Source organism: Maniola jurtina, chromosome 23 (assembly GCF_905333055.1).
Source record: "Maniola jurtina chromosome 23, ilManJurt1.1, whole genome shotgun sequence".
In the NCBI taxonomy this organism is placed as follows: domain Eukaryota; kingdom Metazoa; phylum Arthropoda; class Insecta; order Lepidoptera; family Nymphalidae; genus Maniola; species Maniola jurtina.
In genome coordinates, this window is record NC_060051.1 from 1,967,895 (window position 1) to 1,984,624 (window position 16,730).

Genomic DNA, 16,730 nt, shown 5'->3' on the forward strand with positions numbered 1-16,730 from the left:
ACGTACGTACTCCAAAAGGAAAAACCAAAGCCAACATGACCCAAACTTCAGAGTCGCTAATCGTTTCTCCCTGAGTTGGGAAGAGTTTTCAGCTTTTACAAAATAACGAAGGTCTGGCACGCGCTGGCTCTTAGACCTTAGTCCATCTGTTACCTATTATTGACACGCATTTATTTTTCTTCTTCCGCGATAGTTGATATTAGGACTAAATTCCAATTCACCATTATGGCTGTGTAGTCGCCAGTGGAATAATTAAATCCCGGCGAGTGGTGGCTATAATGGCTACTCGCAGCATATCGGAGGATGCTCCGGTAAGCTGGCGGACGCCCGCGGTATCACAGAGGATTGTTCTTGCCAGTATGCGCTGGCGCATAGAGGAAACCTCCTCGATGCTCTCCCCTGCCAACCTCCAGTGTGCGCAGGCCATAACACGGGGGATTATATCAGAAACATTTGTTAATACATAAATCATTACAATAACGGTTTTTTGATCCTCGACCAGAGTTCATCGTATCATAATTCGATGCAAGTGGCAAAACGCACTCAAGATTTACGCGTTCCAAAATACATCATACTTTTCACCGGAGCCACCTAAAATTTACATTAAAGCACGTGAATTTCGTTTAGTCACGTATGTTCGTTGGCTCAGTACACTAGCTACACCGCGATAAAAATCAACCCAAGTTTAAATAAAAACAATATTAATTTAATTTAATTCCTTTGCCTAGATCGCTTTACAAAAAAAAGCAAGTGTAACTTTTGACGGTTGATTTCGCGCGCTTTTTCCGGCGGCCATCATTATTTGAAACTTTTTTTTACTATTCAGTGGCAATGGAATCTATGTAAACAGCCAAACGGTCCTATTCTGATTGAGTGTTGTGTTGAGTGTATTCACTTAAGCCAGCATAAGGTAAGATAATATTTGGAAAAGACAATTCTCCACTACTTACACACTACTAATTTGGAGAAGAATAAATTATAATTATCTATTACAAGTTATTAGTGGCACTTATTAAATAACATTATATAATCACAAACCACACACACTGCCATTTAAAGCGATGGTGAAAGAAGTTTTATGAGACACCTATACCAAAGACTGGAAGGATCAAAAGGTATTTCTTCCATCATCGTTACAGATGAAACTATTAGGATAATTAATCGTTGCCCACGGATGGACGTCCACTGCTGGACATAGATAACGTGAGATGTCACAGTTCACTAAGTTCCGCATTCCATTGCTCGCTTGTAACTCGTTTAAAGTGGTGTGATGGTGTCGTAGGGGGTCTACGAACTGCATTCTGCATTTTCCGTTGTGGATTTAAATTTTATTCAAATAAACTTTGCTTTTGAATCGTCATGTAAATCTACCACTGGTTCAGAATGCCCTTTCTACTGAGAAAAAGCAGTAAGAAACTCGGTGATTGCTCTTGCTATGCATTATTTTAAAACACGACTTTTATATGGGCAGTCGTGTGCCTAAAAAAGGAGTGTAATGTTTTCAGGCTTCAAGTTTTCCGAGTTTCATTATTCCACCATAAGTTCTAAATGCCTAAACAATATATAAGTCCATGGGCTAAACAGAATTTAATGTATGGGTTATCGTTAGAATTGTTACATCATCCCAAGTGACACTGGCTATAATTTTTTAGAAAAAATTCAATATGGCGGTTATATGGCGCCATTTTCAAATGTGTTTTTTGACGTGACAACGTCTTATAATTCGATAGAGCCGGCTGCACGCACGAAAAAACATGACTCATGCGGCGTTACCTCGCTCTGAGGCGTTCCATGTAAGGCTTGAAGTGCAAGCGAGAGCGCGGATCGAGCGACAAAGAAGCACAATCGGCCTTTGTTGTCACGTTCAACTATCGTCAGTAAACCGACTTTACAGACAACCAATTTTTTTTACTTACTGTTTTGTTACTTTTAACCGACTTCAAATGGCAGGGCTGTCGTATTTTTTATTTTGTTTTAAGTACTGTGTTTTAAGTAAGTGCAATATCAAACGTTTGCTGAGGAGCTTTATTGCAGGAATTTCTTGGAAATGACCGGGCGTCGTGACAAATGGTCGACGTGTGCTCCTCGTCCGATTATTACGCAGAAAACATTAAATTGGGCTTGGCAGTATCGCTGGATTTCATACTAGCTGCATTGCATACTATAGTTACGGATTACGAGCTATAGCTGAACTTTAGGTAAATTGCAAAACGGCGGATTGCGCAGGTCATAGACTAACGCCCGATAGTAATTAAATAAGTATGTAGATCTCCCGAAGGAAGTGAAGACTGTGTTTCAGGAACCAGTGTCTTCCCTTAAAATATTATACCAACAAACAACCATCCCGGGGAAGGACACGGGCTACTTTTTATCCCGGAAAATCAAAGAGTTCCGACGGGATTCTTGCAGGCCCATCCATTTAACCGATATGAAATTCGGTACAGAGGTAGCGTGCATCCCGGAAATTGATATAGCAACTTTTTATCCCGAAAAATCAAAGAGTTCCCACGGGATTATTAATAAACTTAAATACATGCGGACGAAGTCGCAGGCACCCTCTTGTTTAAACATAATATAAACTGGTAGCCTTCAGCCGAATATTGCATAGAAAAATCCTTAATTTCAGGGCTCTCATACGAAATGGGGGGCTTCAAAGTGAAGATTGAATTCGACGTTATATTATCGCCACCCCTAATGGGTAAAAATGTGTCAATTTTTAACCCCCGACCCAAAAAGAGGGGTGTTATAAGTTTGACGTGTGTATCTGTGTATCTGTGTGTCTGTGTATCTGTGTATCTGTCTGTGGCATCGTAGCGCCTAAACGAATGAACCGATTTTAATTTACTTTTTTTTGTTTGAAAGGTGGCTTGATCGAGAGTGTTCTTAGCTATAATCCAAAAAAATTGGTTCAGCCGTTTAAAAGTTATCAGCTCTTTTCTAGTTTTCTTGTAGAAAAGAAGGTTAGATAACCGTTAGGTTCATAATATTATGTCAATTGACAAATGTCAAGCTGTCGAGATGGGCGTTGCCTAGATACATAATTATTTATTTGAAAATGATGTTTTGGAAAACTCAGATACTTTGGATTGTAGGCGCGGAATAGTCCAAGAAAATAGGTTCAGCCGTTTGAAAGTTATTATCAGCTCTTTTAAGCCTCTTTTCTAGTTACTGTAACCTTCACTTGTCGGGGGTGTTATAAATTTTTAATTTACACTTTTTTGAGTATTGTTCAATTTACCGTATCTTTTCTGTCAACCCTATCGCAGAATGTCAACATGTGATGTAATCGGTAGTCAAACCATGCTATTTCGGGTTTAGCCCGGAATCCGTTAATATAAAAGTACCTCGCTCGTGATATTTAACGTAGGTTGTGAACAGTGTGAATTATTTTTAATCTGTGCATATTTTCATATCGGATTTGCAACGCGTTGTTTGAATGTTAGTCATAGTGTGAGGAATGAATGAGTTCCACATTGTCCAACACGATATCGTAACCAGACTAATGCGATATTATGTCGTGAAATCGATAATAAAAAAAAACGAGCAAGCAAGAAGGCGGGTCACCTGATGTTAAGTGATTACCGCCGCCCATGAACATTTGCAGTACCAGAGAAACCGCCAGTGTTGCCGGCTTTTCAGGAATTTGTTGGCCTTTCCCTCGGCAGGTTTCATAAATATGGTGGGCTTCAAGCACTTTAACAGACATACCTTTATAGAGGCATATCCGCACTGTGCCCTTACTTTTAAGGAGATATAAACAACCTCGAATAACTTTGTAGTTGTAACAATCATTTATGTCAAACACTACTTATTTAAAAAAGAAAAGAAATTCCTCTCAAGTTACAAGTATAGAACTCTCAGTCCATACCTACATTTCATATCATTTTACGTCATGGTAAATCGAATCGGACAATCGGATCGGTTTCTGTGTGTAAACGCTCCAAAAATTTTGATTTGGTCTGCCAAAAATCCTGAAGATTTACGTCCTCTTTAAATTGCCTCCATGACGTCTGCTGGATGTTGGAACTGACAAATCCGAGATCTTGTGAAATTTGCTTATGAATGAAATTGAATTTATCTATCTACCTATTATTATTATTTTTTTTTTTTTTTATTATATAGACTAGCGCTTGGCTGCAATCAGACCTGCTAGCAAGTGATGATGCAGCCTAAGATGGAGCGCGCTTCCCTAGAAGTTGCCTATTCACTCTTGACTTGAAGGTACCCATATTATAGGTGGAAGGGAAAACTGACGCCGGAAGGGCGTTCCATATCCTAGCGGTTCGAATTAGGAAAGAGGAAGCAAATCGTTTCGTACGTGTTATTCACTGACTCCCAAGTCTTGCTTCCCAAATCTCACGGCTGAGCTCACCTTTTTACCCGACTGCGGCAAAGCCAAAAGGAAGGGTTATGATTTTGGCAGTCTCTGTCTGTGTATGTATGTATGTATGTTTGTATCCAGATTCTGTGTGATCCAGCGTAGTAACTATTGGACTGATTTTGATGAATGAGGTGTCAATTGATTCGTTGTAAAGGTCCGGGTGACATAGGCCATATTTTATACGAAAAAAATTGACCTAAAGCCTAACAGATGTTAGGTACATCAAAAAAAGTGGAAGTCTCCAAAAATTTTTTGAGAGCTCATCCTCGAAATCCAACTTTTTTAACCCCGACCCAAAAAGAGGGGTGTTATAAGTTTGACGTGTGTATCTGTGTATCTGTCTGTGGCATCGTAGCTCCTAAACTAATGAACCGATTTTAATTTAGTTTTTTTTTTGTTTCAAAGGCAGCTTGATCGAGAGTGTTCTTAGGTATAATCCAAAAAAATCGGTTCAGCCGTTTGAAAGTTATCAGCTCTTTTCTAGTTACTTCAACCTTCACTTGTCGGGGGTGTTGTAAATTTTTAATTTACACTTGTCTTCAAATTGGACCTTGGAGTTGCATATCAGTGGGTTAAAATTTAGTTTAACTGGCTGTCAAATATTATATGTAACCACCAAAAAAAAGGGAAAATGGATTGCACAAATCGGGGCTTGACAACTTCGGACCAAAATCATACCCTAACCTTGGAAATACGAATACTAAGTTATAATAAAACGTGAATAGCGATTTTATTACATACTAGCCGATGCTCGCAGCTTCGCCCGCGTGGATTTAGGTTTCTCGAAATCCCGTGGAAACTCTTTGATTTTCCGGGATAAAAAGTAGCCTATGTGCTAATCCAGGATATTATCTATCTCCATTCCAAATTTCAGCCAAATCCGTCTGGTAGTTTTTGCGTGAAGGAGTAACAAACATACACACACACACACACACACACACACACACACACACACACACACACACACACACACACACACACACACACACACACACACACACACACACACACACACACACACACACACACACACACACACACACACACACACACACACACACACACACACACACACACACACACATACAAACTTTCGGCTTTATAATATTAGTGTGACTATTCAGAGACTAGAAAGTAGAAGAGAAGACGTTTAGTCGCCTGAAGATATTTCTAATGACACAGACTCCACGCCCTGTCAAGATATCAAATGGTGCGTGCAAGAAATTGTAGCCAGCTATTGTGCGCTGAAATTGTCTTTCAGTTATTTATGGAATCCATAATTATTATGCAGTAGGATGGCAGTAGGTAGCTGCTGCCTGCTGAGTAACATTTTTAAAAATCCCGTGGGAACTGTATGATTTTTCAGGAGAAATAGTATCTAGCCTATGTATCTTTGTAGATCTTTAACTATAACCACGCAAAAAATTACATCGAACGATTGCTCCGTTGCGGTGATTGAAGGAAAGGACAAACCATCGAACCAAATACCACCAATATTTTCGCATTTACAATAACAAAAACAAAGTTGAAGACTCTACAGAGTCGAAAGACAAACCTACTAAAGATACTTTTGATTCCGATCAAACAAACAGTTCCCGCGGGATAGTATGATATTTTATTATTTTTCAAATTAAACAAGTGTAAATTAAAAATTCATAAAACCCCCGACAAGTGAAGGTTACAGTAACTAGAAAAGAGCTGATAGCTTTTAAAAACAGCTGAACTGATTTACTTAGATTATAGCTAAGAACACTCTTGACCAAGCCACCTTTCAAACAAAAAAAACTAAATTAAAATCGGTTCATTAGTTTAGGAGCTACAATGCCACAGACAGATACACAGATACACAATTCAAACTTATAACACCCCTCTTTTTGGGTCGGGGGTCGAATGTATGAGCTTAACCTATCTGGAGTCTTATAATATTAGATGATGCTCGCGATTTCGTCTGCGTGGATATAGAATTTTCAAAAATCCAAAACTCTTTGACTCTCTGGTATCAGCTATCTCTTTGCAGTCATTGGGGCTGAAAGAGTAACATTATTCAAACTTTCACATTAATCTATCCCAATATTATAAATGCAAAAATGTGTTTGTTTGTCCTTCTTTCACGCTCTAACTAAGCAACAAATCGAATTTTTTTGTTAAAGGACGGAGAGTAACATAGGCTACTTTTATTCCGAAAAATTAATGAGTTTACGCGGGATTTATATCTACGCGGGATAAATCCACGCCAACAAAGTCGCGGGCATCAACTAGTATTAATTAGTAAGATCTTTTTTATTTTTAACCGCTGAGATTATTTTTGGTTGTGTCTGACTCGTTAATTAATTAACAGCTGGAAGTGTGTCACAGAACGAGAATAAGTTTTTTTAACCTAGTAAGTGGTTTCCCGAAAAATTGTGACATGTTAACAAGATCTAAGTAAGTACTTTGTAAGATTTAACAGGGCTCTCTCCGTCACTTACTCCATACAATCGTAGTTCCAATTTCATTTGAATAGTAAGCAACCAAAGTCCATGAAATTTTGCAGACATATTCAAGAAACTAATATCTGTGCCTGTGGTGTTTTAGATTTTTCTAAAAATATGTAGTTTTAAGATTACAGGGGCTCAAAGATTTGTATGTGAATTTTTAAGATCGCGTAACTTTGAAACCGAATATTTTAACAACAATCTGGAAAACCACAGGCATAAATATTAGTTTCTAGAATATGTGTGCAAAATTTCATGGACTTTGGTTGCTTAATATTCAAATGAAATCGGAACTACGTTTGTATGGAGCGAGTGACGGAGAAACCCCTCATAAGATTTGTGTTTAGTACATAGGTAGGTATCGTAGGTACCTATATAATATCTCTAGATTTGAAATTGTCGGAGCTGATTTGAACTATACATATTATTATGGAATTTTGGCGATTCTTCGTTCGAGTAGGAGGGCGCTGAATGATATGGTAGTTCATGACACTCGTAGTCTCGTTCAGAGAGTATGGAAGTTTTCCAAACCCCCTCTTGCAACGATCATGTGGTGTTTACAATGTATTTACAAATTCGTTGCGACGTCAGAAGTTCTAATTGACTGGATCCGTCCCGGCTTCACTCGGCTACTAGATCAAATCTATGTAGGTATAATCCACACCCCATACTTAATATTATAAATGCGAATGTGTGTTTGTCTTTCTGCTAGCTTTTCACGCCCCATCCGTTTGATTTTGACGGCATATGTTATCACACTAATATTATAAAGGCGAAAGTTTGTGTGTGTGTGTGTGTGTGTGTGTGTGTGTGTGTGTGTGTGTGTGTGTGTGTGTGTGTGTGTGTATGTTTGTTACTCCTTCACGCAAAAACTACTGGACGGATTTGGCTGAAATTTGGAATGGAGATAGGTAGTATCTTGGATTAGCACATAGGCTACTTTTTATCCCGGAAAATCAAAGAGTTCCCACGGGATTTCAAGAAACCTAAATCCACGCGGGCGAAGTCGTGGGCATCGGCTAGTATTATATAACTTGCATCCGGGGGACGGATATAAGCTACTTTTTATCCCCAAAAATCAATAGTTACCACGGGGTTTTTTATAGGACCATTTAACAAGAGCTACAAAGCTTGCATCCCTGAAAAATAGAAGAATTTTAAAAACCTGATTCGATACGCGCGCCATATAAAGAAGTTTTTACTTAATAAAATAGTATATTTTACATGTGCATAACATAGCAATAGGATAATTTTGGATACATGGATACAGATCGGATACCATTTCAAATATTATTGTAAAATTATATCCATACTAATATTATAAATGCGAAAGCGTATCTGTCTGTCTGCTACGTTTTCACGGCCCAACAACTGAACCGATTTTAATGAAATTTGGTATAGACTTAGGATACATCCCGGGGAAGGACATAGGCTACTTTTTATCCCGGAAAATTGAAGAGTTCCTACGGGATTAAAAAAACCGAAATCCAAGCGGGCGAAGCCGCGGGCATTCTCTAGTATTTTATAAAGCAATGATACAATATTAAATAAATACATTTTAAATATTAATGGTAACAATAAATATTAAATATTAATAGTAAGGCAAAATGTCTCGGAAATCAATTTCCCGGGAAAGTTAACGACTATAAAGTTCAGTTGACCCACTTCCAGTTGCTAATTAATTATCTAGACAACCAGAATTAGCCGCGCTGTGTGAATTACAAAGTAATCTTCACACTAACTTTATTACCCGACTTACGGCAAAGCCAAAACAAAGGGTTATGATTTTAGCAGTCTATTCACAAACGTTACTATGAGGTCTCACAGTAAGCTCGAACGCATAGTGTAGGTTCCACCAATCAGATCATTGTAAATTGACGTGATACAGTCACCTGATTGGTGGAACGGACACTGTGCGTTCGAGCGCACTATGAGACCTCATAGTAACGTTTGTGGATACGGGTGTATTTGTGCGTGCATAACAAAGTTCTGAGTCACTCAGCGTGCGTTTCTTGGAGTTTCTGTACGTGATCAACCAGAAATGAGGAGATCCGTAGGAGAACCAGAGTAACTGACATAGCTTAGCGGCTCGTGAAGCTAAAGTGTCAATGGACAGGGTACACAGTTCGAACAAGTGTAAATTAAAAATTTATAACACCCCCGACAAGTGAAGGTTAGAGTAACTAGAAAAGAGCTGATAACTTTCAAACGGCCGAACCGATCATCTTGGATTATAGCTAAGAACACTCGCGATCAAACCACCTTTCAAACAAAAAACTAAATTAAAATCGGTTCATTAGTTTAGGAGCTACGATGCCACAGACAGATACACAGATACACACGTTAAACTTATAGATAACACCCCTCTTTTTGGGTCGGAGGTTAAAAAAGTGGGATGTCAAAAATGAAAGAGATTAAAAAAAATCCAAAACTCTTACAAGAAATCATGACTAAATAGTCCCAATTGAGGAACTTAAATCGAATGCTTCACATTCAAATAACATCCTGTATATAAGTATTATAGATAGCATATTTACAACAAAACAAAAGCATGCCGCGAACACCGTAGCGTCGCATGCACTTAGGACAGTCCATTAAATATTTGAGCACTAAATTATATCTAGGACGACGTATGTTGAACGCCGCTAGAGTGCATCAGACAAACCACTTCCTTGAAATTAGCCTACTATGTTGTAACTAACTTGTACTCACTTGTAATCTAATATTCAATTGACGAAAATTTTTTAATACAAGATGACGTCCGCGGCTTCGTCTGCTCGAATTTGGGTTTTTTAAAGAGATGACTTTTTGTTAAAATCGGTTAAGCTTATGGGCTGTGAAAAGGTAACTGACAGATAGACAGACAGTTTGAATTATTATGTAGGTAAGTACTCATCAAGTAGATATAGATTTTGAAAGTATGGCCTGCGGGTTGCACAATTTTCATTTACGCCATTCACAACTATTATAGAATTATCGATAAAAAAATTATTTATGTGACAACCATAATTATTGCAGAATAATATAATAAAGAAGTTTAAGTATAAAAATATCGCGTTCCGTTAAGAATTTTCGTATCGTTAATTAATATCTTGGACGGCTGACGAGTACCTAGACAACCTAGGTACCTACTTATTTATAGTTTTATGGTTCGCGATGTCTCTACGCGACTCCCAAGTCCCGACCGTGCGTCTCGAGTAACGTGTCATTTACTTGTTGACGGATTCATGTTTAAGAGCTCGTTTACACCGGCTGCGTAAGCGTAGAATTGGCGCATACCATTGCGTTGTAATTATATGGAACTCTATGAAACATGGCATACACTACAGCTTGTTTGGCGTGAACGTTGACGTTGACGTAATGCGTGCAGTTACGTCTATAGATTCACGCGCGTCACTACGCACGTGTCACGAGTACGTGCTGCATACGCAATTGGTGTGAATCGGCCATAATAGCATACAGTGATCGCAAAACCAGTAGGTATATATTTAGTACTCGTAGGTACAATCTGAAGTTGCAACTTGCAACGTGGAACCAAGAATACAAGCCCCATCTGAGATCTGTTTTGTTAGAGTTAGAAAAAACAGTTTTTTTTAAATATTAACTGATGTTTTCATGCTTAAAACTGAGCAATGGTATAAAAACGGTCGTATTCGGCACCCAGGAAGAGCAGTGGCATAAAAACGGTCTTATTCAGCACCCAGGAAGAGCAATGGTATGAAAACGATCTTATTTGGCACCCAGGAAGGGCAATGGTATGAAAAGCCAATAAGCGTTGATATAATGCTACATAAAATGTCCATAAGTCAGCGTAATGATCATTACGAATCGGAATTCCTGTCCGTAACGATATTTTGCGACATTAACTCTCTTTACGACCAATCGAATAGCTTGGTGCTCTTGGTAGATTAATATATCAAAATATGTCGGACTTGAGCTTTAATTAGAATCTATTACTGTGCAGTACTTCTAGACAGGCGTTTTTCGACCCCCAAACACAGTCCTTATTAACCCCCGATCCAAAAAGAGGGGTGTTATAAGTTTGACGTGTTCATCTGTGTATCTGTCTGTGGCATCGTAGCTCCTAAGCTAATGAACCGATTTTAATTTTGTTTTTTTTTTTTTGTTTGAAAGGTGGCTTGATCGAGAATGTTCTTAGCTATAATCCAAGAAAATCGGTTCAGCCGTTTGAAAGTTATCAGCTCTTTTCTAGTTACTGTAACCTTCACTTGTCGGGGTGTTAAATTTTTTTTTTTTTTTAAAGAATATTAGCCATGTTAAATGACTAATATTCCCCTTTCCTCTCCAACTAAGCGTCAGGCTTGTGCTAGGAGTAGGTACGACAATAGTGCAACGGGCGCGGGGTTTGAAGTTGAACCGTCGACCTTTCGGTTTTCAGTCCACTCCTTTACCGGTTGAGCTATTGAGGCTCAACAAAAAAATTTAAAAAAAAATAATTAAAAAAAATTAAAAAAAATTAATAATAAATAAATAATAATTTAAAAATTTAAAAAATTTAATTTACACTTGTTTAGATTTTCAGGTTGTTTTCTTATTTTCCTATAGAATTTATATTTTGAGAGTAGTTACTTGTTTGTTTACACTCTGAACTGGCGATAAACGCTGTCGTGCTAACATTCAGTTTAGTTCAGTAGTCCAAGGACTTGCCATGTATTTCTAGTTCCAACATATACGGTCGATGACAGCTCATGAAAGATCGCTTTCCTTTCCACACTTAATTTTTCAGTCTCGTCGGCCAGCCTATCTAGCTCTTCTAAGTATCTAGCAAATAAAACTCAAATCTTGATGGTTCAGCAGTTTTCGCACTTTCTATACAATATAGACATAAGGAACTCCAATTTTTCGGGATAAAAAAATAGCCTTTGCCTACCCTCCAAACCCTGGATGCAAGCCATCTCTGTACCTTTCGACAAAATTTAGTGAAATGGATGGACTGTGAAAAGTTAGTGCAGTGATACAGACAGACACATTTTCGCATTATAGTGATACCCACCGATATTATAAATGCAAAAGTATATGTATTGTTCGTTGGTCCTTCAATCACATCACAACTCGCAACGGATCGGTATTATCGTCGACGCGGTATATCAAATTCTATCCAAGCGAAACCGGGTGGATCGGCTAGTTTCTAATTACTTGATAGTTGATACCAACAGAGTTGGCAATAAATGTGTCTACCTAACAAAATGATTCGCGAGCTATTTTACTGAGCCGATGTGGTTATTTCCAGCGTTGTTGTGAAGTGGACTTTACAGATTTCACAGATTTTACGATTTCTTTGAAAAACACTTCAGTAGAAACTAGATTTCGTACGTTCTGCATTTCATCATCAGCAGTTCAATCCATCCCCGGCTAATGTTGCGGCTACATTAAGGTTAACGTTAATGCCCAACAACGCCATAATTATTGCGACAATCAACGCGTTAAACAATGCCAATTGAATTGGGGTTAAAATCGTCTAACGCCAAACGGCATTGTGAAAGCCGTTGTACTCGTGGGTACGTTGATCGTGTTTACATGTACGTTTAACGGGAAACGCCGTTGAACAACGCGTTGTTGACCGTTAATATGGCCGGGACATAACTGGAGTATGAGCACGATTTCGCTCAGAACCAAAAGGGTTTCATCATCATCATCATTGCCCTAGTTATGCCTCACCCAGTTATCTTTGGGAGCTCAGCACTCAAAATTGTAGAGGAGTATAACAATTGTAGACATGAGTATTGTATCAGCATAGCTTTACAAACTCCAAAGTAAGAAAAATTTGACGTCATACATTCAGAGTTGAAAATTGAAATCCTACAACCAATAACCCGTATACAATTCAAAACTGACATCGTTTCAAACATTTTCAAAAGCTTTTCTGGAATAAACAAAGTGCAGCACAAGTTTGTTAGTCTCGGAAAGTGGAAGATTTCTTTGATACATGGACGGGACGTAAGAATGATTCTATTGAACACTAGCTGTGCCCGCGACTTCGTTCGCGTGGAATAGTGATTCTTTAAATTGACATAACTTGTTTATTTATGAACCGATTGACATGAAATAAACACTAAATGTTAAGTGAAGCTTACTACAATATATTAGTGAAAACCGTATCTAAATCGAATAAGCCGTTTCTGATATTAGCGTGCACAAACACACAGACAAACAGACAAAAAAAAATTAATTACAATTTCGGGTTCGGCATCGATATAATAACAACCCCTGCTACTTTTTTTTATATATTTCCATTGTACAGACACCACTTTTCTACAATTTTATTAAATGTATAGATTATGCGGCTATTTATGAATTTGTGGGAGGCTGTGCGGGTGTGCGGGGCGTCTCTACCCCGGTTGCCATCTCAACCTGTCGCGTACTGTAGTTAGGTAGATAGGTACCTACTCATTCTAGTTCACATAACTTTGAATTGCCGACATCAGATGGGTATAATTATTCCAGTAATACTAATATTTACCTTACCCGAGTGCTTTCATTGGCCATTAATTGTTACGTTGTGTACATGAATAATTCACGTTTCATGAAACGTGGACACAGACAGTTGGCCTCGTCCACAAATTCTTTGTATAGTATGTCTTTCTGTTATAGCTTTACACGGCCTGTCCGTTCAACCGCTTTTGATGAGGTACTTCAATCAATCAGCCTGTTTGCGCCCACAGCTGGACATAGGCCTTCCCAGCAACAGCGCGCCACCACGCACGGTCCTCCGCTTTTCTTATCCACTCACTTCCCACTACATTTTTAAGGTCGTCGGGAGATGAGGTACTTACAGAGTTAGTTTACATGGAAGGATATAAGTTACTTTTTGTCCCGGAAAATCAAAGAGTTCCCACGGGATTTCTGAAACCTAAATACACCTGGACGAAGTCGCGGGCATCATCTATTTAGTACAGATGTAGCTTGTATCCCAGAGACGAGTGTTGGTCATGATAGGTTAGTTTTAGGTAGATTAGATTTTTCAAAAATTCCGTAGGAACTCTGATTTTCCGGGATAAAAAGTTACATCCATGTCAGTTTCCGGGACGCAAGCTACCTCTGTACCAAACATATAAATCGGTTAAACGGGTGGGCCTTTAAGAATCACGTAGGAACTCTTTGATTTTCCGGGATAAAAAGTACCTAGCCTATGTCCTCGGGATGTAAGCTAACTCTGTACCAAAGATCAAAATCGGTTTAACTGTTGGGCCGTGAAAAGCTAGTAGACAAACAGACAGACAGACACATTTTCGCATTTATAATATTAGTATGGAAGAAAAGAACCTAAGAGTCCTGACTCACTTATCTACTGACTCATTAACGCCCGGCCCAAACCCTTGGAGCTATAAAACTGAAATTTTGTAATACAGAGGTTCCCTCTATAATGTAGACAAGGAATAAGGTCGGATTTCTTAGAATCCCCACGGAGGCCAACCCAAACTCAAAATAATTTAAGTATTACTCCTTTTGATGGTCAGAATTGTTAAACTTGTAAGATGATATAGTTGTGATACGAGGGTTCCAAACGCGCCCTGGTCTGAGGGGCAAAGCTGCGAGTGATCGCTAAGTACGACTAGGTTTAAGAAGAAAAGTTCGTTAGTTCAATGTCCTCTATACCTATCCGATGTCATATTCCTTCGCGACTTCATAAACGTTGTTTCGTTCCGTTTCATCCCAAACTTTATTTATAGTTCGTGTTTCCTCACGATTGGAGTCACGCTCCGAGATATTATATTTTAAACCTATATTACAACTAGGATCGCGTAGACGTCCATTTCTAGACACTTAGGGTTAGTGTAGCGTGTAAACTTAGTTTAGTGCACCTAGTTTAGTGTTTGTGTAGTGCACTTTAGACACGGGGTAAGTTTTCCAGTCGTGTACTGTAACTTTTAAAAGTTTTTGTCATAACTTTTTTGAACAGCTGTTTTTTTTTGATTTATGGTGGTGATTCATTTTTAAGATGCGTTGAACTTTTTTTGTAGTTTATCGTTTGTTGTTTTTTATTTTTGTACGGCTTTGAAACGGCGAAGGTTCTTACTCTAACACTTAGAGTTGAACTGTAAAATTTTTCGTTTGCGAGAGAAACATGGTGGTGGAATCAATTCCTAAATAAGTACCTACATGAATACTGATTATCATTTTATAAAAATTGGTTAATAAGCTTTGAAACTATCACTTAAAAAAAACTTCGGAATTCGGAGATGCAATTCTGATGAGAGAAGTGAGGTTATTCAAAACACAAAATTGACTATGGAACATACACCTGTTTTTGGTATATAATATCGATTTCCAATATGAAGCTTTTGCTAGTAAGTGATCATCGCCAACGCCGGATAACTACAAAGCACGGGTGTCCTTTCAGAACAAGAAATGTTTGGCTTTAGTCCACCACGCTGGCCAAGTGCGGATGGACAAATTGGCGGATTGGCAGTTGATGATACTTAATCCAATAAACGGGTTGCATTTGAACTTCTAAATAATAAGGATGATGCTTCTAGTCAAATCAGCAACTTTTTATCAAAAGTCAAAAAGCTCGTTTAGCTATACTATGGGAGGTTGTATGAAATACGAGGGCTAACTTTGTATCTGAATAAAAAATCTAGATGTGATATCTAGACGTAAACATTTAACGTACTTTTTTAGTTAAGTAAATCGATAATTTAAAATGGTCAGTTAGTAAACTTAAAACTAACAGTGGACGCGGATTTATGAATTTTGGAAGATCCTCTATTTAATGATTACTAAGAAATAATTTATCTGTGATTATCTCAATTATCGAGCTTTTAACGTTTCTTTGAAGGTTCCTTTTGCTCGAATAAATACCTGCTTCTCTCTGCTGATAATTCTGAAAATCCTTTCTTAGTATAAAGCTTTATTGCAACAAAACACAGAAACACATCACACTAATATTATAAAGGCGAAAGTTTGTATGTGTGTGTGTGTGTGTGTGTGTGTGTATGTTTGTTACTCCTTCACGCAAAAACTACTGGACGGATTGGGCTGAAATTTAGAATGGAGATGGATTATACTCTGGATTAGCACATATATATAGACATAGGCTACTTTTTATCCCGGAAAATCAAAGAGTTCCCACGGGATTTTTAATAAACAACATCCACGCGAACGAAGTCGCGGGCATCAGCTAGTTAATTATACATGAAAAAAGGAGAAAAACTAATAATTATTGTACTAGGGTGCAAAGTATAATTGCATGTAATTCGATAGCGGTGTAACCGATTGTGTACTAAAATAGTTTTACACCAATTGGTGTTTAAGTATAGCGTTCTACACTCACGTGTTTTTCGGAATGTCTTCTCAGAATATTTTGCTGCCATCAATTAAAAAACATCTACGCAAAAACAATTAAAGATCATATAAATCACGACCGCATTTACTGCCTTTGCACAATACTTGCAACACTGAAAAGATAAATTCAATTCGAATGTGTAGGAGCAGGTGCTACTCTGCTGAAGTGCATGATGTAAAGGGTTTTTCAATAGGGACGTCCGAACTACGAAAAATACTATTAAAGGCCGATTCACACCAAGCATGTACACATGACACGTGCGTAGTGACGCGCGTAAACCCCTAACACACCGGGTTACGCATACGTCCACGCTTTACGTAAGCGGTGTGCCATGTTTCATACAGTTCCATACATTACATACAACGCAATGGTACGCGCTACGTCTACGCTTACGCAGCCTGCGTGAACGAGCTATTAGTCTTGACATTTCGCCATGGGTGCGTGTAGCGTACGCTTCAACAACGCGTTGAAATTGTTAAAACTTATTATGAAAATCACTGTTTATTTTGCCTCCTTCCCTGGCTACGGCCTTGCGGCCATTTGATTTTTAGGGACCAAAAGTAGCCTA

General features: G+C 38.3%; 1 protein-coding gene across 3 annotated transcripts in view; it reads left to right on the forward strand.

The window, feature by feature from the left end:
* Positions 1–617: 617 nt before the first annotated feature.
* LOC123877430 (filamin-A) overlaps positions 618–16,730 on the forward strand; it is a 92,605-nt gene continuing 76,492 nt past the window's right edge. For 2 of the 3 annotated variants that reach the window (XM_045924221.1, XM_045924223.1), the window contains exon 1: positions 618–910. The gene's annotated coding sequence lies outside the window, so the exon portion shown is untranslated. Of the gene's footprint in view, positions 911–14,584; positions 14,716–16,730 lie in introns of those variants that run through there. The other variant, XM_045924222.1, reaches the window with a different exon arrangement.